This window comes from Chelonoidis abingdonii, chromosome 2, assembly GCF_003597395.2.
Source record: "Chelonoidis abingdonii isolate Lonesome George chromosome 2, CheloAbing_2.0, whole genome shotgun sequence".
Lineage (NCBI taxonomy): Eukaryota > Metazoa > Chordata > Testudines > Testudinidae > Chelonoidis > Chelonoidis abingdonii.
This window is the reverse complement of record NC_133770.1, coordinates 101,457,942-101,485,321: the sequence shown is the minus strand read 5'-3', so window position 1 is coordinate 101,485,321 and position 27,380 is coordinate 101,457,942. Positions and strand designations below refer to the sequence as shown.

At 39.2% G+C, this 27,380-nt stretch overlaps 1 protein-coding gene across 4 annotated transcripts in view; it reads left to right on the top strand.

Annotated features, from left to right (window-relative positions):
* The window catches only part of TPK1 (thiamin pyrophosphokinase 1), a 512,817-nt gene that overhangs the window by 353,235 nt on the left and 132,202 nt on the right, over nt 1-27,380 (top strand). The window lies entirely within an intron of this gene.

The following is a 27,380-nucleotide window of genomic DNA, read 5'->3' as shown; positions in this document are numbered from 1 at the left end:
GATTTTGAAGTCCCTTCCAGCCCTACATTTCTATGATCAGATCCATGAACGTGATGTGGTCAGATCATCCATAATTTTAGCCACATTATGAATGGAGTGTAGAGGGCACAGTGTAGGTCCCAAAAAGGAGGAGGTGGCAGTAATCCGAGTGAGGAACAAATAGGATATTAAGCTGTCAGGATAAAAATTAATGTTGGATGTATGGGGGGATGGAAAGAGAAGTTGAAGATGACCCCAGATCACAGCATCATTATTTTGGAAAAAATATTTTTTCCAATCTGAGACTCTCATTGCAGTAGATTCTCCTTGAAAAAGAATTGTAAGATTATTGCATGTTGGTCAGGCCCTTCTGAGGTAATATCTGAATTGTTCCTACCACATCATACAACTGTCCTCCTGCATATGTGCGTGCTCACACCTTGTCCTTTGCTATTGTTTTGTAATAGTGGCTATTGATTCAAAATACTGATTTTATTAAATTAAGCAAATACCACCAATGGCTGATACTGCTGTAATACACAAAGCTCCTCTACTGGGAGCTTGCCTGATGCATCTGACAAACTTGTGTAGACTATAGAGACACAGACTATTTATAATTTAATATTTCAAAGTATGTGTAAAATACACTTGCATGCAATGGACTACCATTGTCACATAGTATGTTCAAAAGATGTTTTTGTTTACATTAAATAAAGTTGTTTCCTTTCTTCCACCATTTATTTAGAACTTGATCCTGGGAACACTTATGCATATGTTTAAACTTACTCATGAGACTAGTCCCATTAAAATCAATGGAATAATTCATGTGAGTAAGTATTCACAGGATCTGGGTCTTAAAATGTAAATTCTGCAGGTAAGAGACTCATGCATTTGTACAGTGGCTGGTGCAAAAGGGGACCCAATCCCTGTTATAAACTTTAGGCATTATAGTAATGTATTGAAATTCTGTCTCTATAATGTGTATTCAGACAGCATATGTCATGAGGCTATTTAAATAATTTACTAAGTACCCCATTAAACTTTCCAGGACATCTGACTTACCAAAGAAACAGTGTATTACCCAAAAACTGAGCCTAATATCCTGTTTACAAATCACTAGCATAAAAATCCATCTGCCACTGGCAAAAAGTGTTAAGTGGAGACCTAATCTGGCCTGAATAGGCAGATCTTAAGAGTTTCAAAACTAATCATAGATGTTCTGATGGAAATGCTCAGGGAGGAGTAGGTTCACACACACAGGATGCATTGTTATGAGGATCCATGTGGGCAAAGGTTAAATAGATATATACAAAAATCTTGTCTGAATGGCGACTGCATCCAGAGGCATAAAATTGTGAGCTTCCCAAATCAGACACCATCATAAAAATAAAGCTTTCCTTTTCCAAGGATAGAACAAATCATGCAAAGCATGTCAACCTGCTCAGAACTGGCTCTAATTAGTATCACAGGATGTAACATTCTTCTCCTTTAATTGAGGACTTTTCTGCACAGGGACACTTAGGAAAATTAACTAAACTATCTGAATAATTAACTATCTGAATTAACTAAAAGATGTGAATTTAAAGTACTGCATTAACCCTCTGTGGTAGACATTGTCATACAGAATTAAATTTGTCCTAATTCAGGTTATTTTAATTTACACCAAGACAAATTAAATCTACTTTAATTTGGAATAAAAGTCTCCACAGAGGGTTTTGTGCAGTTATCCACTTTCAGTTCACACCTTTAACTTGAATTAATTTTCTTGAGTGGCAATCAGAAACGTGTGAAAGTCTTTCCTACCTTAGAAACCATCAAAGAAAATGAAAGGAATTACTCCACTGATTCGACTAAGTGAGGGGCAATGCAGCCAGTAGCAACAGAAAATGGTTCTGAAGTAGTTTTCTTGTCTATGTAGCTGAATGTTGACTTACAAACCAGAATCACAAAATACGCTATATAATGTAATACATAATTAACATATGTAGTTTGTATCAGAGGGGTAGCCGTGTTAGTCTGGATCTGATAGAAGCAGCAAAGAGTTGGGCACCTACAGACTAACAATGTTTGGAGCATGAGCTTTCGGGGTGAATACCCACTTCATCAGATGCATGTAGTGAAATTTCTAGGGGCAGTATATATAAACAAGCAAGAAGCAGGCTAGAGATAACAAGGTTAGTTCAGTCAGGGAGATGAGGCCTCCTCTTCTAGCAGCTGAGCGTGTGAAACCAGCGAGGAGAAACTGGTTTTGTATTTGGCAAGCCATTCACAGTCTTTGTTTAATCCTGAGCTGGTATAGTGTCAATTGCAGAGGAACTGAAGCTAGCAGTTTTCTCTTGAAATCTGGTCCTGAAGTTTTTGCTGCAGGATGGCCACCTTGAGATCTGCTATTGTGTGGCCAGGAGGTTGAAGTGCTCCCTACAGGTTTTTGTATATTGCCATTCCAATATCTGATCTGTGTCTATTATCCTTTTCCTAGAGACTGGTCCAGTCTGGCCATGTACATAGGCAGAGGGCATTGCTTGCATATGATGATTGCGTATATTACATGTGTGGACGTGCAGGTGAATGACTGGTGATGGTGTGCTGATCTTGTTAGTCACAGTTGTGAAGTTGTGTAGAGGTAAAGAGCACAGAGTCTCAGCAACCAGTTGTGCTGTGGCATCATCAGGGATACTGTTCATGACAGCTTGTATTTCATCAGTCTGTGGAATGTTTGTGAGAGAGCCTCTACATCCATGGTGCTAGATGGTGGTTTCTGAAGATCACCAATGCAATTTTAGTTTCCTCAGGAATCAGTGGTGTCAGCCATGTCCTCGCCCACGGACAGACCTCCAAACTGAAGCATAGTTCACTCAGTAACTGCACACTGCACCATAGTAACTCTTAATTCAGAGAATCAATCGATGCAACAAACTTCTATTGCCAACCTCTCCCACAATCTACGACAACAATGCGAGCACCTATCACAGACTAGCAGATGATCCAACACCATCCCGTTCCTTCAACCGCAACGTCCACCCAAATGTAATATACCCATCATTTATGCCAGCAATGCGCCTCTGCTATGTAATGGCCAAACGCGCATCCTTCGGAAAGATAAATGACACAATCTATTTAGAATTGGCAAACACAAAACCTCGTAGGAGAGCAACTCTCAACCCCGCTGGCCACACAATAGCAGATCTTAAGTTGGCCATTACTGCCAGCAAACACAACTTCAGGAACCAGACTTCAAAGAAGAAACTGCTGAGCCTTCAGTCAATCTGCAAATTTGACACCATCAGCTCAGGATTAAACAAAGACTGTGAATGGCTTGCCATCTACAAAACCAGTTTCTCCTCTTAGTTTTCACAACTCAACTGCTAGAAGAGGGCCTCATCTTCCCTGGTTGAACTAACCTCATTATCTCTAGCCTGCTTCTTGCTTGCTTATGTATACTTGCCCCTGGAAATTTTCACTACATGCATCTGATGAAGTGGGAATTCACCCACAAAAGCTCATGCTCCAAAAAGTCTGTTAGTCTGTAAGGTGCCACAAGACTCTTTGCTGCTTTTACATATGTAGTTTGTGATGTATATTACACACACATTCACATAAATCCATAATTCACATCTATCACAAAGCTAAAACTAGCCTTACAAAAAAGTAAGAGCCTGCGGACAAATATGGCTATAGGTTCCCACGCACGCACACAATATTCTTCAACTTTTTCCCTCTAGCTATATTCTTACATACATAATGAGTACATAATTCAAAAAAAAAGAAGTATTATCTAAGAACATTTCATCGTGTTTATACATCCATAATGTGTTCTCAAGAAAGGAACATGATTTTTGAAGAGGGTGTTATTAAACATAATGTTATAACTGTTGTGCATAAAGGAATAAGATGAATGGATAGAAAGGATGACTTGAGTACAGTTATAAGTCATGTGGGAGCAGTGTTTTGTGCCACTGTTTTATTACTATTTGGGGAAAAAGCAACATGATATCTACTGCAAATTATTTGTATACTACTCCACTGTGAATTATAGTTCTTGCCAAGATGATCAATGCTTCCCCTGGTTAAAAGGACTGTTTCCGTTTTATCATATTTAATTTCTGGGCCATTTGTCATGATATGCCTATAATAGGGTGCTCAGAGGGCTGGGCTCCCTAGTGGGAGTGCCTGATTTCCAGCCCCTTGCTTCTTACCTCTGTTTCTTCAGTTTGGACTATAGGGGCCAAGCCTCAAACAGTCTGTAGTGGCTTGGCTCGAGTATTGCCCCTTGTGGATCTTTTGCAGTGTCCAGCCACAGCCTCATGTCCCTCTGGGTGGGAGGACGGAGTAAGGCGGGAGGAGCCTAACCTTAGAATGTCTCTGTAGTTAAGTCACTCAACTCACTTGCAGCTTGGTGCTCCTTGGTCTCCTCAGCAGTTTCCTCAGTGAGGGATGCAGTGCTTTCCCCACCCCTCCAGTGGCTGTTCTGACTGTCAGGCTCTTAGAGATGGATGATCTCTAGCTTTTTCAAAAAGTTATGTCATGGAAGTGGAAGTCACATTCCCTAAGGCACTTGAGTCCATGATGTTGCTCTCAAAATACAGTGCCTGCAGAAAACATGTGAGTGATGTGGCAGAAGTTAATTTAAATTATGATTTCTTGGACCCTGGTGTCAAGCAGGGAAATCTGGTTCCTGACACTTTTAATTTAACGTCTTATAATGGGATTTCTGAAGGCATGCATGTTTGTGTATATATGTTTGTTTAAAAATTAAATGTCTGTTTAGTGAGCAAAATCCTGGCCTAAATTACAACTGTAAAATTGATTTTCTAGGTGTAGAAGAGGACAGAATTTAGTCCAATGTCTGTTTAAATTGTATGCATGTTTGTGGTATGTGTGTCTGTATACACTGGACTCTCGCTAGAACGTGGGATTTGGGATCCATGCGCGGTACTGCATTAGCGTGTTATAGAGGGGACTGCATTAAAATGAATTGCAATTAAAGTAATTAAATTTGGGATCCATGGCCGTGACCGCATTATATGTGAATTTGCGCTATATAGACGTGCATGCTAGCGAGGGTCTGGTGTCTATGTCTATACATAAAATATAGAAAATATGCAATTGTGTGCTGTAAAAGATTTAGTGACACACATTTTAAAGATTATTGTGTTACTCACAAGTTCATTGGCTTGCCCTGCCCCACATTTGGAGAGGTTACTGGTAGTGCTTATCATACTAGAGAAAGATGCTAATTGACAGCAAGCTATCAAAACATATATTCAGAGTACTCATATTATTGGTTCCATATTCATTAAAGTTTGAGAGCTTAAAATTCTTGTCAAAATGTTATGTCAAGCTAAGAAATGGTGCCTTGACATGTCTTAGTTTAGCAACTCTTATTGGCATTGCTGACATTATATGTCAAGAATAAGAAGGAAAAAAGTCCACTGCTTGACAAGACACTTTTACCTGTGTTAAATATCTACACTTTTCATTTTTTCATTCCTTCTATATTTTTCAAAATTTTATACCTTTTTCATTTTATTCTCGTGTACCAAAATTTGATGGATTTTTATCTCTACTCCTAGGCCTGAATCACAAAGATCAGTTCCAAACTCATATCTGAACTTTCCTCAAACTCTTGAATTCAGATTTGAGGTTCCAATTCAAGCCCATCTGTACTATTCTTTTATTTATGGATAAGTGAACTTGTTTTGCTAATCTTTGGCTATGATCATTGTGGTGCAAATAGCTAAGCTCACACATGGGCTGATTTTTATTCCATGTACTAGACTTGATATAAATGGGAGAGGAAAATATCCAGGGGATAAACATAGTGAACAGTAGAGCAGAGTGACCAAAGTGAAATATCACTGTAGAGAAACCGGGGGGAGGAGGTGGAGAGAAAGCTAATGAAAAATATAAGCAGTATATATTTTAGGAGGAGTTGATAGTAATGCCTGTAGTTTTGAAGTTGTCTAATGCTTTATATATACATTATACTATGTGTAGGCACCTACTTGCACCAAAACATTTTGGCTTTGGGAATGTTGTCCAATCTCTAATAATTACCACATGCTTACCTTTAGAACATAAGAATTGCCATACTGTGTCAGACCAAAGGTCCATCTAGCCCAGAGATCGGCAACCTTTGGCACGCAGCCCATCAGGGAAATCCACTGGCAGGCCAGGACGGTTTGTTTACCTGCAGCATCCGCAGATTCAGCCGATTGCAGCTCCCACTGGCCGCAGTCTGCTGTTCCAGGCCAATGGGGGCTGCGGGAAGTAGCGTGGGTCGAGGGATGTGCTGGATGCTGTTTCCCATCCCAGCTTGCCAGCAGATTTCCCTGATGGGCCACATGCCAAAGGTTGCTGATCCCTGATCTAGCCCAATATTCTGTCTCCTGATAGTAGCCAATGCCAGCTGCTTCAGCAGGAATGAACAGAACAGGTGATCATCAAGTGATCCTTACCTTGTCGCCCATTCCTAGCTTCTGGTGAACAGAGGCTAGGGACACCATCTCTGCCCATCCTGGCTAATAGCCACTGATAGACGTATCCTTCATGAACTTATCTAGTTCTTTTTTGAACCTTGTTATATTCTTGACCTTCATAACATCCTCTGGCAAAGAGTTCCACAGGCTGACTGTGCGTTGTGTGAAAAAATAATTCCTTTTGTTTGTTTTAAACCTGCTGCCTATTAATTTCATTTGGTGACCATCAGTTCTTGTGTTATGAGAAGGAGTAAATAACACTTCCTTGTTTACTTTTTCCACACCAGTCATGATTTTATAAACCTCTATCATATCCCCCCTTAGTTGTCTATTTTCTAAGCTGAAAAGTCCCAGTCTTATTAATCTCTCCTCATATGGATCTGTTCCATACCCCTAATTTTTGTTGCCCTTTTCTGTACAGCTTCCAATTCCAATATATCTTTTTTGAGATGGGGCAACCAGATCTACATGCATTATTCAAGATATGGGCATGCTATAGATTTATATAGAGGCAATATGATATTTTCTGTCTTATTATCTATCCCTTTCCTAATGATTCCCAACATTCAGCTAGCTTTTTGACTGCTGCTGCGCATTGAGTGGATGTTTTCAGAGAATTATCCACAATGACTCCAAGATCTTTCTTGAGTGGTAACAGCTAATATAGACCCCAACATTTTATATGTATAGTTGGGATTATGTTTCCAATGTGCATTACTTTGAATTTCATCTGTCACTGTTTTCCAGTCACCCAGTTTTGTGAGGTCCCCTTATAACTCTTTGCAGTCTGCTTTGGCCTTCATTATCAGGAGTAGTTTTGTGTCATCTGCAAATGTTGCCACTTCACTGTTTACTTTTCCAGATCATTTATGAATATGTTGAACAGTATTGATCGCAGTACAGACTCCTGAGGGACACCACTATTTACCTCCCTCCATTCTGAAAACTGACCATTTATTCCTTTCCTTTGTTTCCTATCTTTTAGGCAGTTACTGATCCATGAGACGATCTTCCCTCTTATCCCATGACAGCTTACTTTGCTTAACAGCCTTTGGTGAGGGACCGTGTCAAAGACTTTCTGAAAATCTAAGTACACTATATCCACTGGATGACCCTTGTCCACCTTCTTCTTAACCCCCTCATAGAATTCTAGTAGATTAGAATCTACAAAAAACATGTTAAGTATCAGAGGTGTAGTCATGTTAGTCTGAATCTGTAAAAGCAGCAAAGAGTCCTGTGGCACCTTATAGACTAGCAGACGTATTGGAGCATGAGCTTTCGTGGGTGAATACCCACTTCGTTGGATGAAAGCTCATGCTTCGATACGTCTGTTAGTCTGTAAGGTGCCACAGGACTCTTTGCAGCTTTTAAAAATCATGTTGACTTTTTGCCCAACAAATCATGTTCATCTGTGTGTCTGATAATTCTGTTCTTTCCTATAGTTTCAACCAGTTTCCTTATATTGAAGTTAGGCTTACTGGCCTCTATTTGCTAGGATTGCCACTGGAACTTTTTTTTTTTTTTTTTTTTATTGGCCAGTAGTTGCCTGAATCGCTTCTGGAGCCTTTTTTAAAAATTGGCATTGCATTAGCTATCATCCAGTCATCTGGTACAGACGCTGATTTAACTCATAAATTACATACCACAGTTTAGCTAGAGATCCTTTTTATGTTTTTAATTGAATTGACTTTGGGGTGGAATTGGAAGGGGGAAGAAAGTCTGCAAACTATATAGATACGCACGCACCTGTATGTTCAGAGTGGTTGTGTGTGTGTGTGTGTGTGTATATATATATATATACACACACACGCACGCACACACACCTCACCCCACACCACTCTGTGCATACAGGGGTGTGTGTGTGTATTATAGTTAGGGCTTTGTGTCTGTATCGGAAGTCACGGATTCTGTGACTTCCTGCAACCTCTGTGACTTCTGCAGCAGCCAATGTGGCTGATCCTAGAGGACAGCCACACTGGGCACTGCTGGAGCAGCTCTGCAGCTAGCCATTCAGGCAGTTCTGCAGCCAACTGCACCAGCTGCTGCTATGGTGGCCCCAGGGAGTCAGCCACCCAGGGGCAGCCGGACCGGCGATGGGTCCGCTGGGGCTCCCTCTTCCTCCCCCCCCCCCCCCCCCAAGCAGTGTCCGGAGTGGTGGCGGGGCCCCTGGGACTCCCTGGCAGCGGCAGAGCACCCGGGGCTACCTCTTTGGCAAGGGCCAGAGCAACAGCGGGCCCCTGGTTTCCCTCCCCATCTGAAGAGTTTCTCTCCCCTCCCAAGATTAAGTCATGAGGATTTTTAATAAAGATCATGGACAGGTCAGGGGTCATGATTTTTTTTATTTTTGCCTGTGACCTGTCCATGACTTTTACTAAAAATACTCTTCATTAAATTGTAGCCTTAATTTGTGTGTGTGTGTGTGTATAATTATGGGATTGTGGTCATTGTTATATATATGATCAAAAACAATTACCATAATCGCATAATCACACCAAACTAAAACCCAACAATGTACAGTTTGCTAATATATTTTAAGTAACATGAAGAAAAAAGTGAGAAATCTTTACCATACAGAAATTATACTTGAACATTTACATTGTGTTATAAAAAATTGAGGGGTAGATTCAAAGGTGTTCAGCATTGACCTAACTCTGCTCCAGCTGAAGTTAATGAGAATTTTGCCATTGACTTCAGTGGGAACAGATTAGACCACTACTGAGTGTGTTTGAAAATTCCACACTGTCTTTCAGTAATGCTACTATAGAATTTCTCCTACACATCATGCTACTGCAGTTCTTGTTCTGAATTTCTCCTGTCAAAAGTCTCTGTGGTTGGTGAGGGTTCATGATTAGAAAAGTCTCCTGATATGTGAGAGAGTCTTCTAATTACAGAGACAAAGGATTACTGGTACCTCTTGTCTTCCAGAGGTTGCTTGTTCTCTGAGACAACTTATTCAATTCAGCCAAAGAAATCACTAATTTATGGTACTCATGCAAGGCCAACACCACAGGAAGCAAATCAGAACAAGTATCTTGGTACTAATATACAAGAAGATGCTGAACTCACATAGCTCTGTAAAATCAAAAGGTAACCGTGCTTAAAGAACGGCACACTTAAACCAAGAGAGTAAGATGTTCATGATTCCGGTTAACCACACCATGCTGAGCCTGGAACCATTAAGTGTTTTTAAGATGTTAACGTTGGATGGGAAGGTTCACTGAATTAAACTAAATAAGTTTTGTGCTCCCAAAATGATCATCCTTATTGAGATAATCAGAGAAAAGACTGTTTTATGCTTGGATATTTGGCATTACAAAATTATCATTATCTTGTATAATTTACCGATGCAAGTTCTGACTGCTGGGAACAATATAGATGGGTTTAAAGTTGCTCCAAATCATGGATTTATGACCATGGTCAATGTTCTGTGGTAACTGACCAAAACCCAGTGTGAAAGATTATTGGAAACTTAACTAAAAGAAAAAGAAAAAATGGGGAGAAAAAATTCTCTCTGCAGTTTTTTTTTCAGTTCACGTATTTCTATTGTATTAAATTTCTTCCATAAATTAAACAGATACAATTGTTTCTAATTTGCTGCTTTTCTTAAAAGGAACCCTAGGACACCAATACCTCTTTATACTAATGGTGAGTAAATTTAAACTTTAAAATAAAATCCAATTTTACTAAACTAACCTGAACCCACTAACACCAGTGACGTAAGAATGGGAAAGTACCTCATTTTTCTTACAGAAGCTAGGAACGTTAACTTCTGCATATCTCTGCCTAAAGCAAATTTTTGTGGTCTAGAAATAAGCACTTTAAAGAAGGCTTTTATAAGGGAAAAAAAAACATTCACATGATTAACTGTGGTATAGTGCTGCTAAAATAAAAATACTTTTTTGTCCAGGCTTTGAAACAAACCTGTTTTCTGTGTGTTCAATATGAGTTGTATGTCATGTCGTCAGATGTTCGGCTGTGAGTGTGTTCTCCCTGTGTGCTGTCTCAGCTCTGCGCAGATAGCTGGCACAGCAGATCTCGAGTGAACCGCCCAATGACTACAAAATCCCTTAAGGTGCAAAGGCGCTTGGTCAGGTTTATTGTCAGCAAAGCACAGTCCCAGCTCCCCTGATCAATGTCTACAGCACATTTATGCCTATGACAATGGATGCAGCTCAGTCAGTGGTGGGACTTTCCACTGCCCCCTTGGCTGGACAAAGACACTCTCTCTGTGATACTTCTTTATACACCAATACAAACAAGTTACATATTACCCTTGACATATCAGGGTGCCATCCTCTGACGTTTAGGGCACCACTCATTGCCTTGTACCTGTTGGTTCAATCAAAACATCTCTATTCATCATGCTGTCATCCTGACCTTATGCCTTAAGATGGGTCAGCATATTCCTGTTATCTTTGGGGAATGCATTTATTGGGGTGTTGTGGTACCAGCCTTCTGGAATGTGCTTGCATGAGTGTTTTGTGCCTAGGACCTTTTAGGAATATGTGTTTTTGCAGAATCAGCCCTATCCTTGCCAAATTCTGTGAGCAGAGCCTGCCTCTTGCTCACAACTTAACTTTGCTTTATATCAGCAAAGTTTTGATTATTTTAGCTCAGGCCTTGTACCAGGCCTTTGATACATGGGCTTGTGTTTTAGGCCATCTTCCTACTACATGTCGAGAAGAAAATGTGTGCCTAAAAGAGTATAGGTCAAGTGCACATTTCAGTGCACTTGCATCTCCCAGTGAAACCAAAGAGACTCCACATACACAATTTCATATTTTGGTCTTTTAAAAAATTCAGTTGCTTGTAGTTTTGGACGTTCAAAGATAACTGGCTTAACTAAGCACTTTCCCATGTTTGTGTGGGAAAAAGAAGGGTGAGGACTGAGAAACACATCCTGAAAGCACAAATTGATTCTGGTATTAATAAAATGACATCATTAGACGTCAAAAAGAAATTGTAGGAAAATACAAGAAAAACAGGCAAACCGTTCAGGGAAAAGACTTTGTATATGCTGATACCATGTCCATCAAGTTGTAACACTAACTGTTGTACTAAAATAAGGTTTGACAGGAGAGGTTCTGGGGCTTTTATGCTGCTGACTATTTTTCTAAAATGTCAAGTTAACAATCAAGAGTGCTTACCTTGCTTAGAAACTAATGATTGTCAGAGCAAAGACTACAAAGAGAGTTTGGTTTCAGAGAAATACTTCGTACATTCATTTGCCTATCCTTGTTAATTTTTATTTCAATCTTAATTCCTAATGGTGGTATACATTCCATAATAATTAATGTAATGGCCTTGGTTCAGTAACTTCGACTAACAAGACATATTTCTTTTTGACCTTCATTCTCATATTTAAATATTAGGCAGAATTCAAACTTGCACTGTGAAAAGAATTAATAAAGTGTCTTTTGAAAAATGTCCCTTTGTATTCAAATGAAAATATTTTGTTTGGTAACCCCTCAAATGACTATTAATTAAATGTAAATAGGATGCCAGAATTACCACATCATAGCAGTCACACAGCTGTCAGTTGCAAGCATAGTTATAACTATACTTAGCATAATTCAATTTTTATTTTTAATAATTTTGACATCTCAATGTTTATATATATTATTTTAATCTATCTTAAATGTTCACAGTGGTGGGGGAAAAAAAATGTGGGGGGGTGTCATAAGTAGATAGGTAGGGTAAGGGTTAAGTTCTTTTACCTGGAAAGGGTAACCAAACACCTGACCAGAGGACCAATCAGAGAACTGGATTGTTTAAAGTCAGGGGCGGGAATTTGTATACTCGGGGTCTTTTTTGTTTTCTCGGCTGTGAGTAAACAAGGTTTCCTCCTAACTCCTTCTTATCTCAAATATTATACCAAAAGTCTGTGAGTACAAAGGAACCCAAAGCAATTCGGCTGTGAGGAGCTTTGGGTTGTATTTACAGATGTGGATTGCTGGGTCTTTGTTGTTCCTCGGCTGTGAGGAACAAGCTACCTTACTGATTCCAATCTTCTTCTCATTCTACTAAGGGGCAGTGAGTACAAACCGAGAACAAAGTAAAATCGGCTATGATATGCTTTGCTTTGTACTTACTGTGTGTGATTGCTGGTCTATTTAAATTGGCTATTTTTTAAATCAGACTGGGGTATTCAGATTTTCTTAAGTAGGAGCCTGTATAAATGTTTATGCAAGTTATTAGTCTGTATTGTCTCTTTTTCTATATAAAGCTTTCTTTTTTTTAAAACTTGTGGAAGTTTCTTTTTCTAGTAAGGCAGAGAAAGTGAAACCTCTGTATCAGGTACCTGTCTCCCTCACGGGAAGGCAGGCACGGGGAAAGGCAAAGCCAAGCTGTTGGTATTTTGCATCTCAATTGTCCTGAGGGCAGAGAACGCTTATCTCTTGGGAAGCAGAGAAACCGGTTTCTTGATACTCGCAGGCTAGACCAAGAGGCAAGCCTGGGAAGGAGGGGGGAAGGGGTTTTCTCCCCTGCTTTTAGCATCCAAGGGATTTGGAATCTGGGTGTCCCACCAAGGGAGGGTTGGGGACACCAGAGAGAGGAAAGGGGGGGTCAGGCCCTATCAATTCCTGACCTGGTGGCAGCCTATCAGATCTAAGCTGGAGATTAAGCTTAGAGAACTTCATGCGAGTACCTTATATTTGAACTCTAATGTTCAAATTGAGGATTAATACTTGACAGGGGGTCAGACAAGAAAAGAGCCAGACAATAATTATTTAGTAACAGTAGATGGTGAGATTCAAAAAGTTAAAGCAGTATAACCATTAAAAAACACATTGTCAACTTCACATGTCAAAATATGAAAGGAAAAAAAAAGTATCTTTAAACTCGGATACATTTTCAAGCCTATCTATAATTTTTTTCACTCTGTGTGTTTATGTATGGTGAAATTGACATCTACTGACATTTGCCTATATAAATCTAATTCTTCCAAGTCTAATTATAACTGATGCCAGTGGCCTAAAATAACCTGTTTAATTCTGATACCTCTCATCCTTCCACCTATGGCATGAAGAACTGAAGTGCAATATCCGAACGGGCTGGTCCCAAGAGGTTAAGAATTAATGAGAGTTACAGAAGTGCTGTACTTCTCAGAGATGGGGCCTTTCTATGGTAATTATTTACACTAGAGCAGAAGTAGTGTAGACCCCCAATCTGCAAGGAAGTATAAGGTACATCAGTTAATGTACACCCTTTGCATTCAGAAGCAGTTATCTATCGTTTGAATATGAGTCAGTGGAATCATTCAAATTCTGTTTTGTTTTGTTTTTTTCTCTCCCTAAGGCATGTACAGTGGAACTGCTTAGATAACTACAGGAAGAGGATGTTTTGGTGCCTTTTTTAAAAGTGAATAGATAATCTAAAGGCAGGGAGGTGAGGAGTAGAGCAGATAGTCGTAAATGGCTCACACCTACGGCACTTGTACTTAGCTGTTTTTTTAATTGTACAGGGATGTCTCTATGAAGATCTTCCATTTCGGAAAAAATTATGGTGGTTAAATCAAGGACTGTCCTCTAGTTTAGCCGGTGACTTACCATCTATGTAATTACAAATAAATTATTGTAACAAAGTATTGGAATGAGTTCTGTAAGATTTAGTTTTTATTAGTTAAAAAAGAAATTAGAACAGTTGCAGCTGCATCAGAGGTCATACTGGCCTAGTGATGACACCGTATTGTGTCAAGAAAAAGCCTGCCTCTTCAAAATGGCTGCATCTCTCTTGTAGAATTTATAGTAACCGAGTCCCTGGCAACAATATTTTGCACATTGTCTTTCAAACAAATTGCACCCAACACACTTTGCAGTAGAGCAAGGAAAAAATAAGAGGTATTTTATAGGCAAGGGAGAAAAGGTATGCTTTCAGCTGATTTTTTCATTTTTAAATGAGATGGAGAGTTGAAGATGTGAGAGATGAAGGAAGGCTGTTCTGTGCAGACACCAGTGCTGCAGAGGGATGGTATCTTACATCAGCAGTGTTGAGATTACATGGAGGGAAAGAGAGCAGTCCAGTTTTAGGTGAGGGCAGTGACCAGGAAAGATAGCAGAGTAATTCCATGGAGTGTTTTAGAACAATGCTGGCATTTTTGATCTGGGACCCAGTCCATGGACTTGAACAGGCTTTGCATCATGCCTTAAATTAATGGGGAACCATTGGAGCTATACATGGGGTTGAGCTCTTTGTGTCTGAGAGGAAGGAAAGTGGCAGCATTTTCTGTAAGCTGAGTCTGGAGATGATGATAAAACCTTTGCAACCCTAATGTGCGGGGGAGGGACGGGAAGAAGACGCATGTAATTTATGTAGCTGGGGCATTCACTCACCCACCCATTAATCTTAGCCCACTTCAACATGCTGAGGTCACTGCAGTGGATGTTGTAGCAGCTGAAATCTGCAAGTTCTGGGAGGAGCTACTTAAAGCGACAAAATCTAACCATCATCCCATTGAAGACTGTGATAAAAGTCCCATTGATTACATTGGAACAAAGCTTTGGCCTGCAGTCTATTGGATTTCAGTTGTGTTGCATAATTATGTCCAATGCTGTTTCACTCAAACTGACACTGCCTCTGTGCCAGTAGTTGCAGAAGTCATTATCACGGTTTACAGGGAAGATTGTTGAAGTTAAACATTAACAGGTAACTCGGTAATGGCCATACACTTCATACTGGAGCCGAAGATTGACTTATTCTCCCCCCATCCCTCACTTTTATTGGACCTGATCCAACAGAAATTGCTCCAGTAAAAGATATTGTCTCACACACCTTGTGTCTCTTAACCAAGAAATTTATTTTGTTAAAATCACGTCCCTATGGTGAGGTCTGCCTTTGACTCCTGTTAAGCCTTCTCACTCTTTCATTCACCTATTCATTGTATGAAAGACAGAAGACTTATGCTGTGAAAGAGAAGAAATATGGGTAGATTTGTTTTTAGATGCAAAGAGTACACAAGACAAAAATGGCTGCATTTTTCAAGGGGTGTGTGATTATACACCATGTGTGATTCTCTTGTGCTTTAAGATCTATCTGATTATGCACAGGGGGTAAATATCCATGCTTCTAGCAAATATAACCTGTGTTTAAGCTCCATGTGTGGTATGGGTCATTACGTATAAATCAGCCAGTTCAGCATCTAGCATGTGTTTCATTTTTACATACTGCAGAGTAATTTAATTTACTTGTACTGCATTATATTCAGCCTTTTCTAAATGAGGACTATTATTTCTGTTACAATGGTCACAGTTTTTAAAGAAATATATATATGGATATATATAGTTACCCATGGATTAGTATAATACAGTCAACAGTTTTTGGATCAAAATTCCTGCATGCGTAATCTCATATCCTTTGTAGGGTTCCTAAGTGGCCAGTTTTGCATTTTTTATAGTGTTTGCCACTAAGAAGCCAACATTTCCCAGCAGTTACTTCTCCATTTATCTCACAGCTCCTATTCTGAATATAGAGAAAAACTGCAGTATCTGATTTCATTCTGTGGTAACTTGCCAAATGCCACTTCTTACTCTATACAGAAGTTATATATGAAAAGGCCATCCTGGGTTTAGAGATGTTATCTAATAAATTGCACTGGATAGTCCTGCTCCTGATGGTGGAATATAGAAAAACAATCTTGTTAAAATCTCTCCTAGATGTAAAAGACATGCATATCTCTAAGGCCTTGAAGCAGATGAGAGGCTGCTAGTTGGCCAAACATTTTGTGAGCAAGTTGTGAGCAAGCCACTCAAGGGCCTAATCCAAAATCCATTGAAGTCAGTGCAAAGACTCCCATTGCTTTCCATTGGCTTTGGATCAGGCCCTGAAGAGAGCTGTGTAAAGGTCTGGTCTTCAGCCCAGCTCTATTCAGGCCTCTCTGTTTGTGCAGTTTTGGCTATTTATTTATTTAAATTATTGACCTATTACAATAAAGTATTTAAATGTCTAAATGAACTGAATTGTGTCTGCAATTATTTATGCCTACAAATGGCAGATACTGAAAGAGAGGGCAAGCTTTAGAAATCTGGCCCAAAGTGTTTGAGAGTTTAAAAAAAAAAAAATCCCAAACTACAGAACTGCAGATTGGATCAAAAGGCAGAATCAGCCCATAGGATGTTAAGAGAGTGCAAGTCTTAAGAAACAAAATGGCATTTTAAACTCTGAATCTTAAGCTGCCGACATTTAACATGCTGAAAGAAAACATAGCACTTTAACTGTGACATTCAAGGAATCAGTCAATTTCCTTTGATATATGCATTCAGTAACTCTAGGTCAGGGTAATAGCTTATTAGTTATGTTGTGTTAGGTCTTTCTCTTCCCTTGTTTTTCAACTTCTTGCTAGAAAACCTTTTCTGAGTGTTTTGAAATTTTTGGACAGAATTGCCAGCTGCTTTGATGGAAATTGCCTCAGGAATATACAGTACTAATAATACAAAGACTAAGCATTATGTGGTTGATAAGAAAACTGCAAAGACAGCGAGAGGAAAAAAGATACCTGTTCTGAAGCAACTATTAACTTTGACGTTAAAAAAACAAAACAACCATGCACACACAATGAAGCCCCTTTCAAAACAGAACTACCAGTAGACTTATAGCAGATATTCCCAAGTGTACTTTGAGAGAGAATTTTCTGTAATGAATATCTTTCTAGACTGAAGACAAATCAACATCTCAGGAGATTGTAAGACTGATAACTATATCAGTGATACTCAGACCTCCGTGATTCAAGAGCCAAATTAGTGATCATCATTATCCAAAAGAGCCACAATGGTGAGAATTCATTGTTTCATGTGCGATAGCACTATACATTTGTATTTAAACAATATGACAGGGGAAATATTTAGTTTTTATACTATTCTCAAAGCAAAATGACTGATCAAGTACTGTTATCTTTTACTACTAACATAATAAAAGTGTTAATAACATAGTAAAAGCATTGTGATTGGTTAATAACTTAGATCAACACATTAATGAAACACGTGCAGCTCGCGAGCCTCAGTGTGAGTATCGCTGGGCTATATAATAGAGTTCCTGTTTGGGTGGCAGCAGCTGCAAACTTTAGAAATTGCAAGTAGGAGAAAATGTCTCCATAAAATATTTATCCACCCAATACATATGTAAAAGAGATAAAACTATTAATGCAAATATGGGGAATTCACAGTTTTGTGTAAACTCAAATTTTCTCACTTAAAAAAATCCCAAACTTTTCTCTCAAGATAACTCCATGTTTTTCATAAAATATCTTTATAGCTCTTTATAGCTTGTATAGTGACATGTTTTCCAGGTTTATGAATATCTGGTATAGAGAGAGACTTTTACAAAAACCCAGAGTCTTATTGCCAACAAAGTTTGAGGAAATTTTGGATCCAGAAAGGGATCTGAACTTTATGGCAGCTTCATATCTCTAACTGGCCAAACTTTAACCATGGCTTTTAAACACCCTCCAACTTAAAATACAGATACTAATTTCTATTATCTGAACTATGCGGCTCAGGACCATCTCGGGTCTGGTAGCCAATATAAACCATGTCAGAAGAATGGACGATTCTGGGTTTGTTTTCTTGAGTGTATGTTCATAGTTCGTTTTTGTTTTGTTTTTCTTTCTTCCCATTTGATCTCTGGTCTATTTCACCTAATTATTACAATTGTGATTGCAAAGTGAGTTTTGGTATTCTTAACAGTAAATAGTATGCCTTTTCATTTTATAATTAAACATTTATGTTATGGTGTGTATTCTAAAGGCCACACCTGGATTTGGGCTACATTGTGGTAGGTGCTTTGCAAATATGTAATAAATGACAGTCCCTTCCCCAAAAGCTTAAGTTCTTAGTATATTTTTTTCAACAATGCAATTCTTTGCAGTGTGGGAGACTGCGTGTTTAACTGTATGCTGCTGGTTTCTATTCACCCCCGAGCCAAAATGGAATAAAAGAAAAAGCTAGCACTAGGTAAAGCAGAATGTTTAAGACAATTAGAACTGCAGAAAGAAGCCAACCAGAGATTCCAGCCACTAGGAGCACAAGCAGCCAACACAGAGACCTATGGTCCTTTGAACAGTCAGAGACCTTTCTATAGTTTTGACTGGACTTCCTCTACCCTGTCCTTATTGGCTGTTTGCACCAACCTTCCCCATCCATCACAGTCTTTTCACCTCAGTTTCACTCCTCACCTGCGCCTCTTACCCTCTTCTCCCCTATCCTGTCCTTCTCGCTTCTTCCCTTCCATTTTCTTTCCACTTATCCCCTTCTAACTGAATCCATACCCCCCAGATAAATGGCACTAACATATTTGTATGTTCTACTCTTCCCCGATCCTCTGTCTGTCTTGCCCATTTACATAGTAAGCTCTTCAGGGCAGGAACTGCCTGCTACTCAGTGATGGTGCAGCACCTAGAACAATGGGCCCCGATTCTTGCTGGCCTTTTAGGCACTATCATAGTAAGCCTGACTGAATTTGTCCCACTTTTTTTTTTTTAAATCAAAGGTGGCATAAATGGCTGTGTCAATGACATGTTCTTAAATCAATATACACGACTGAGTATGTTTAGCAACGTGACTCCAGAATACAAGAGTTTAGTTTCATTGTGGTCATTCCTGGAGATATTTACTTTAATTATATTGTGATCAACTACATCTACTCCTTGAACCAACTTTAGACCCTTTAGGAATAAGTCAAGAATAGCTTTTATGTGTCTTAAAGTGACTGGTTCCAAGTAGCAATTATTTACACCTCTCTTCCCTTCCTGATCTCTGAGTGTATCCCTTCTGTTGCTGGGCCTCTCAAGCCTTTACCTCTCCTGGGGTAGAATCATGCAGTTCTTCCACTTTTAGGCCAAGCCCTGGGCTACAGTACCCTGTTTATCAACTGTAGTTACCTGGCAGGTCTGACTGGGTTTGTCATGTGCAGTTCTTCCCTTTGGGAGTCTGTGACCAGTGGTGTATATAAAGGCCAGACAGGCTTCTGCAAGCAAAGTATTGTTTGCTTTAACTATGAGGGCGGGAGGGTTAAGCATTTAGAGAGAGAGGATTTTAAAGCAGCGGTCTACAGGTATGTCTCTTACCTAAAGCCCTTTCATCCTGCGATGGTGGCTGAGGGAGTCCTAGCTTCTTCATAGACTCTGGATGTCTATGTTAACAGTCTGGTTTCCTAATAGCTCCCCAGCCACAGCCCCTGCTCTGGAGAGAGAGAGAGAGTCCTTTTAACTCAGCTGGAGTCCCTTTTTCTTGTCAGTTCCCAGGCTTTTGGCTGCCACCCCTACCCCAGCTAATAGAGCATTGACCTTTAAGCCTTAAGTGTTTACTAATGAGTGTCTTATCTTGAGCCACTGGTTCCTTCCTGCAGGTTTTCCTTACAGCCCACTATTAAACTAAACTAATATATCATAAACTTTCCAGTAAGCAGGTCAACATTCAGTATCCATAGGCCATTATAGAACAGTTCATCTGCAACAGCAATCATTTTAAGGTTTCAGGAAATTGCTTCCCTCAATCTTACCCTGTTGTGACACTTGACTAGTTTATATGCAAGTAGCTGAAATCAGTTATTAACACCTTTGTATTATATTTAATTGGCTCTCTCTGACTACTGGATACTCAATAGCCTTTTCCTGATCAGGAACATCAGTAGTTTAAGCCAAAAAATATTTGAGCATTATTGAAAGCAGGAGCTGGGAGGGGACAGCGGATAGGTGTGGAGGAACACTCAGGTCTCTTCCACAAAAAGTTCCCTAGTGCTTAATAGTAAGAGTCTTTTATACTAAGTTCTTATCCATGCATCAAGATAATAAAGTTCCCTTTGCCTAGCTGTGTCTGCACTTGGAACCAGAGTTATGTTAGAGAATACTCCAGTGTAGACCTACACTCTTCAGTCTTTTAAAGAGAATTAAGATAGAGCAAGGTAATTGCTATGTTCTAAAGCCCATTTCACTGCGGCATGATCACAGTAATAACACCAAAAGAGTAGTTCACAAGTCCAAGCTTCTAATCTTCTGTTAGCCAATATGGGGTTGATTCTAGGTGGGTTATAGTTGTTGTATTGCATGTTAGTACTCTAAAGTTGTTACGTGGTATTTCTCTTTTATTTTGATTTTACATGAATACTGTCTGTAACATATGGAACAAGGAGGTCCTGGAACAATGCAACATTTATTTTGGTAGGCTCTTTGACTCTGGTAAGAGTGGAGAGCGGAACCATTTGGAAAATGGGATCCATGATGATAAAAAATGAAAGTATGGTAGGTCAACACTCTCTTCTCATTCTTCTTAGAACTTTCATGAGGAATTCTGGGCAGGAGAATAACAGATAGTGACAAGACAGTGCCATCTCTCTCTTATCAGAAGTAGGGTTTCCTCAAAACCAGCTGAAATACTCCAAAGGATTTATTGCTCCTTGAGGCTGATAAAATGCTATCCTAAAACTATCAACAGAAAATTTTAATGGAGTAGAAGAGGAAAGGAGGGGAGAAAGCAATTGAGAAAGCAAACTTTTGCTACCTTATGTCCCAGTTGACCACATCCAAAACTTTGATCTGAAATAAGGAGTAAGAGAGCTATGAAAATCGGTTACATTTTATACACTCTTTCATTGTATATATGATCCGTTTCCAAATCTTAATTTGAATTTGGATTTAGACATTTTAAAAGACCAAAATGTAGATATTAATTCCCCTATAAGCACAATGAAATAACAATTCAGATATTTCATCTTACTAATTGTCATTTTAAATTTAATTCTTGACACAGGTCTATATTTTTAAAGAAGGAGACACCATGTCTCCTGCTAATTAGTTGGATTAACTTAATTCAGGATTTTTTTTAATTGGAAGGTCTATTTTTAATTAATTTCAAATATCAACATGAAACTAGTTAGTAAATCCATACTGAGCAATAGAACCTTGTAGCAGTGGTTGCTTGAAGTAACTTGTTAGCCAAGTAGCTATGTCTAATAAATGCTGATATGTAACATCCTGCAGTGACAGTTCTTGAGATACCTAGGACTGTGAGGCACCTTGTTTCTCTCTGCCTCCAGCAAGAAGGAATCTTACCTATGGTGTTTGAGTGTCAGCTCCCTCACAGCACCAGCATGTCAGTCACTTAAGCATCTCTGTTGGGCTCTGCTAACCCTGACTTCACTTTGCAGGTTAACAATAGGTGCAGCCAAATTCCCAAATCCCTTTGAATTGTTCCCCTGTACCATCTCAGTCTCTGAAACTGGCTGCTCACATAAATTCCAGATTCTCCGCACCCAGAGGCGCAGTGTACTCCAATTATACCTTGTAAATCACACAACACTTGAGAACACTTATAATTAAACAAAAGAAGGTTTATTTAAAAGAGAATGAGGATTTAACTAGAAAGGAGAGTGTGATGAAAGCAAATGGTAACAATAGTTAACTTTCCTATCTAATCCAGTAGATTTCCTCCCCAAAGTTCCATCCATTTCTCAAGAACCAGGATTCAAACTTTCATGAAAGCACTCCCTTCCTCAAGGGATTTCGTCACTGAAATGGCTTCTCCCTCCCTGTGTGATACTGAAAACAGCCTTTTGCTTTGTTCACACAAGGTGCAAACTCCTGGCTTGTTGTAAAGTTTCTTTTTTACCTGTAAGTGGATTTGATTATTTGTCCTTGCTTCTGATGGTTTCCCATTCAAAGTCTTAGTGTGAAGTTGAACAACTGAGGCTTGCATCGTCCCACTGGCCAAACAAGGTGGGGTGACAACTCCCCCTTGCCGGAATAGGCCATCACCAAGATACATTACCTCCCGGTGACTAATTTCTACTTCAAGTCCATAAAGCAAACATGACTATAAATACAATATTCCTTAAATATTACCTGTACATGTATCTCATAATGGTTATGAGTCTTGACAAGTTACGAGCTTTCTGTCGATACCTTACATATTGGTCTTCGTGGATAAATATCCTGTGAGATATGTTTGGTATAGCGACTTTGCCAGGTCTGAGGTGAGAGATGTTGCAAAGAACAGGGGGGACCCTCTTCCAAGCGGTCTCTGTGTCACACCTGCTTATTGCTTAAGTATAATAAAATCTGTTAAGTGACTGTGTACAATTGTTTAGCTTTCAACCACTCTAGTTATGCATTAATTACATAGGAATTATAAGTTGGAAAGTGTTTATAACACTACTAATGCAGTTGAATAGAAATTAAGTCTATAAATTGAATCAATGTATTATGATGTCAGGATAGGAAACCTTTTTTGGAAGACTCTTCCAAAGAAAACCTGGATTCCTGAACTGGCTTTCTAATAACAAAAATATGATTATTCTATGTATTTTTTCAAAAAAAAAACAAATTTTATTTTATTGTTTTAAATGAAGTATGTCCCTCTCTTAGAGGGAAGATGGTGTTTTGATCTAACATATGCATAAAAAATCCTGGATTTGTTGACTGACAAGTACGTCTGACCTAAGGTTAGAAATGCACATTGGCCTTCTGCATAGTGTCTTTTTAAAGCCTTTGAAAAACAGAAGAAATGGATGACTTGCCCAACCCAGTCAGTTAATTTCTAAAGGCCTTCTCTGGTTCCATTCAGCCAATTGCTCCCCATCCTGCTTGCCACCAGCATAGATATGGCTCATTATATAAGCATTCTTCCTAAAATGCAGCATGGTTTGGGGATATATATTTGATTTATGATTTTAGATTTGAGTAAAAGTGAAAAAGATCTCTTTACATGACCTCTAGGCTCTCATTATGCTCCAAGTCAGTCAGTCTGTAGCCAGCTGTAATTCCTTGTCTTACGTTTAATGTGACAAATTGTGAAAAGGTTGGATTATTTCTTAGGCCATGTCTGTACTAAAGAGTTAAGTCAACTTAAGTTATGTCAATGATCATAAACCTCTGTAATTACATCATTTGTGACTGTTCACAATGCTCCTTATGTCGGTGGAGCACCGACTGAGAGAGCAGTGCAATCTGGGTAACTATCCCACTTTGCAAATTGCCACCAACTGTCACTAGGAGTTCTGACAATGGATTGCAGTACATCATGCAGGCAGGCAAGGATACGTCTCCTGCATGCATGTGGCTTTAGACTGGATCCGTATGCTGCTTGCCTATGTGCTGCTTTGGGTCCTGCAGAAGTAATTACTGATTGGCACAGCAAAGTTTCTTGCATCAGGGGACGAAACAAAGTAGTTCTGCCAAGAAAACTTTGGCGGAGGATTGCACAGTACCTTTAGGAAAGTTTTCTAGAGATCTCTATGAAGGACTCCTGGGAGATCCCAGTGTGCATTAACAAACTTTTGCATAGCTGCACAGAGGAATGAGAAGCAGATGCAAACAGTTCCCAGTGTTAATTTCTGTCCCTTCTCCCATGTGCGCCATGTAACAGAATAAAGGACATCTCTACCTCATGTTGCTGTGCAATATAAAAGCAAACTGAGTACTTACCGGAGTTCTCCTCTCCTGCTTCAGGTGTACTAGAGACAGAGTACTGGGACTGGCTAGACCCCTCCAGATTCAAAAAGAGGTCCTGGCTCACCACTCCACAAAGACGACCCTGTCGCCTGTCCCACATCGTCGTCCAGGTTGACATCCTTGTCCACTACATTGTCCTCAGGGTTGACTCTGCTGGCTGCTGCCTCCAGTCCCCGCGAAGTATCCACAGGGCTCTTGGCAGTGGAGGTGTGGTTGCCACTGAGGATGGCGAGCAGTTCCTTGTAGAAGCAGAGTAGGGAAAGTGGTCAGTTCATCTGCAAGCTGACAGGGATAGTTTCTGTGTCACAGGCTCCTAGAGGAGAATTCTGGCAGGGTCCAAGCCAAGTTGGACCTTCCAGATAACACAACTGGCACCCAGGGAGGTGTAACCTAGAGACCCAGTTGGAGAGAGATCAGATTGCAGGATACCATCTCAAAGTGAAGTGGAAGCATGGGCCTACTATTTGAAAGGGGTACATTTTGGGGTCTCAAAAAGGGCAGCCTACCCAGGTACCATGACACTTGACTGCAAGCTTTTTGGGGCAGGAACTGTCTTATTGTGTTGTACAGCACCTAGTATGATAGCATCCTGATCCATGACTAGGGCTCCTCAATGCTATGTAATACAAATAATTAATAACACTTAATCTTACAACAGCATAATGCACTGAGCAGCACTGGAAAAAAAATTGAACGGGAATGATCTCAAGGTCAGCCAGCCAGCTGCATTAGCTACAAAATTCTCCTTTCCACCTTCTGTAGTCTGTTAAGCCATAGTATGCTCAGTCTGTAGTATGCTCAGCCATTTCCAAAAACTCTGTCAAATAGGTGGAAAAGACAAGGGTTTCACAATTTTAATGAACTATTCCATGTGTTTCTCACCAGTTTGTTTGAAATACATGTCGCTAAGAAGTAGATTCAGAAGCATTCCTTAAAAATCAATAAACTAGGGTTATTACAGACCAAGGATGATACTGAGTTCCAAAGCTGACTAGCCATCGCAAGGACTGTCTTTGCTGCTGAAAAAGAGATGTGTTGTTTCCCTTTGAGCTACTAATGTATGTGTTCTTCCTGAGATAAAAACATAGTGAAAATAAGGTACTTCACTTTTACCACAAGGTGTGTTCAGTGGGTCAGCACCATAACGCCCAAGGTGAAAACCACAACATTTTAGCAGTGAATACAAGCCCAGAGAGAACATGCACCCACATACCCTCAGCCATCTCCTCTTGGAGCTGTGCTTCTCAACCAAGGGTTACGCAACCCAGGGTTGTGCAAAGGTCTTGCAGAGGTTACATCAACTCATTTAGATATTTGTCTAGTTTTTAACCTGCTACATAAAAAGCAGTAGCAAAATCAGTACAAACTAAAATTTCATACAATGACTTGTTTATACTGCTCTATATACTATACACTGAAATATTGATTACAATTGGTTTATTTTATAATGATATGGCAAAAATGAGAAAATAAGCAATTCTTCAGTAATAGTGTGCTGTGAAACTTTTGTATTTTTATCCGATTTTGTAAGCAAGTAGTTTTTAAATTAGGTGACATTTAGGGGTACGCAAGACAAATTTGGAAAGGTTGAGAGACGCTGCCTTAAAGTATAGCTCCAGCTCTGTGTAGCTTCCACTGATGGCAGCTGTGGCAGAGTAACAGAGAGAAATCCAAATGTTACTCAGTATTAATCCATCTTCATTCTCTTCTACTCATTCTAGAAAGACAATTTTGTTCACATTATACCCTAATACAGACCCTCTTCTGGCTAATCAGAGTTATGCCCATTACTATTTATTGTTGTTAGTTAAATCTATTCTAAAGTTAGAAGTTGAAATTATTTGAACATTACTGTTTTTCAAGTGTTAGTTTAAAACAAAATTATTTCTCCAGAAGTAATAAAAACAAACCATAATTAATTTTTTCCACATCTGTGGATAAAGTCTATTACAAACTCAGATACTCATATAGAATAGTTTTTAAACTCTTTTTTTTCCTCTCCTTTCTTCTGAAATTCACTAGTCAGGTATGACTTAAAAGTAATTAACTTCTTTTTCCTGGTTTAACCATAGCTAAAAACAAAGGTAAATTCTTCATCAGTCTAATCCTTAAATAATTAAGTCAAATAATTGATTTTTTTTCAGTTTCTTACTGTTTCAGATGTTAGGTCGTTTTAAGGATTTAGCTCTTTGAGTTATAAGTTGCTTTAGACCTGCTTTAGACCTATAAACAGTAATGGGCTGTGTTCATCTGGTATAACAATACTCCTCTTTACCTATACTTCACGTAATACATTTCAAGGTGTCAGAATGCTGAACAATTATTCTCAATCCCTACACATCCAATATAAAACTAGTCATTGTTCAAATATAAATAAATATACAATTAAGGTGAATGTAGTGATTAAGCCATTATAGGCTTTCTATAGCTCATTTACACACTTGCTAAGATTTTCAGTATTGACTAGTAATTTTGACTACTCAACTTGAGACACCATAAAGTGACTTAATTTTCAAAAAGTGCTAAGTATTTGCTCTCTGAAAATCAGGCCTCTCTATGGTGTATCAGATTGGCCTCCAAAAAACTGAGGCCGCAAAAATTGTTAATTACTTCTTTAAAAATGATTATGATAATCTGAGCCTTTTTGATTAAAACAATTAGTCCATTACCTGGAGAATAATATATGAATGTATAATGTCTTTGGAACTTAACAAATTAAAGCCAACGTTGGATGCGAATTCTTCAGCTCTGCGTGAATACTCTGTCTGCTGACAATTTGTGTTTGGCTGGGATCTCAGAAAACAGAATCTTCATTTCAGTTCAAAATGTTGTGCTTACTATCTCTTCTACTAGTGTAAGTGGGCTTCTCATTTCATGGGCTGAAAGAATGAGGTAAAGAGCACTCCTATTTTCCAAAGGGAAGCTGCCTCTATAGCCAGACAAGATTCAGAACAAAGGAATACAGAATTCTGGGGTGCCCCCTCTGTGTTGCATCCTATTTAATAAATGATCCTTGATTATATGCTATTTAATGCTGGGCACATCCATGTAGTTTTTTTCCAGAAGTTTCTGGTACTTCAGGTTATGTGGAGTTTATTGCTTGGCTTTTCAGGCTTTCAACAACTCAGCTGTATGTGCTCTTCCCATCCATCCTATTTTATTCAGAATGTCTCTTTATTGCTACCTGTCTCTTGGGAAGAAACTGTTTTGTTCATCTTTAGACTTGGACAGCTCTTGTCAAAATTATCTTTCCTACCTTGGAAACACAGGCTGTGAATAATCTCACCTGTCTCGGTTTATCAGTCTCTGTTCTTTTGTTTTGGGTTGTGTATTTAGAGCCCCTGTCTCCTATCAAAAGTCCTTATTGCTTTTGGACACAAGGGACCTGGAGTCTAGTTTCTCTCCAGGAAGGTACCCTCTATGTTCAACCTGCTGCTGTTTGAAACTGACTAAAAGTTTCTGTATACTGAGCCTATATCACTGTA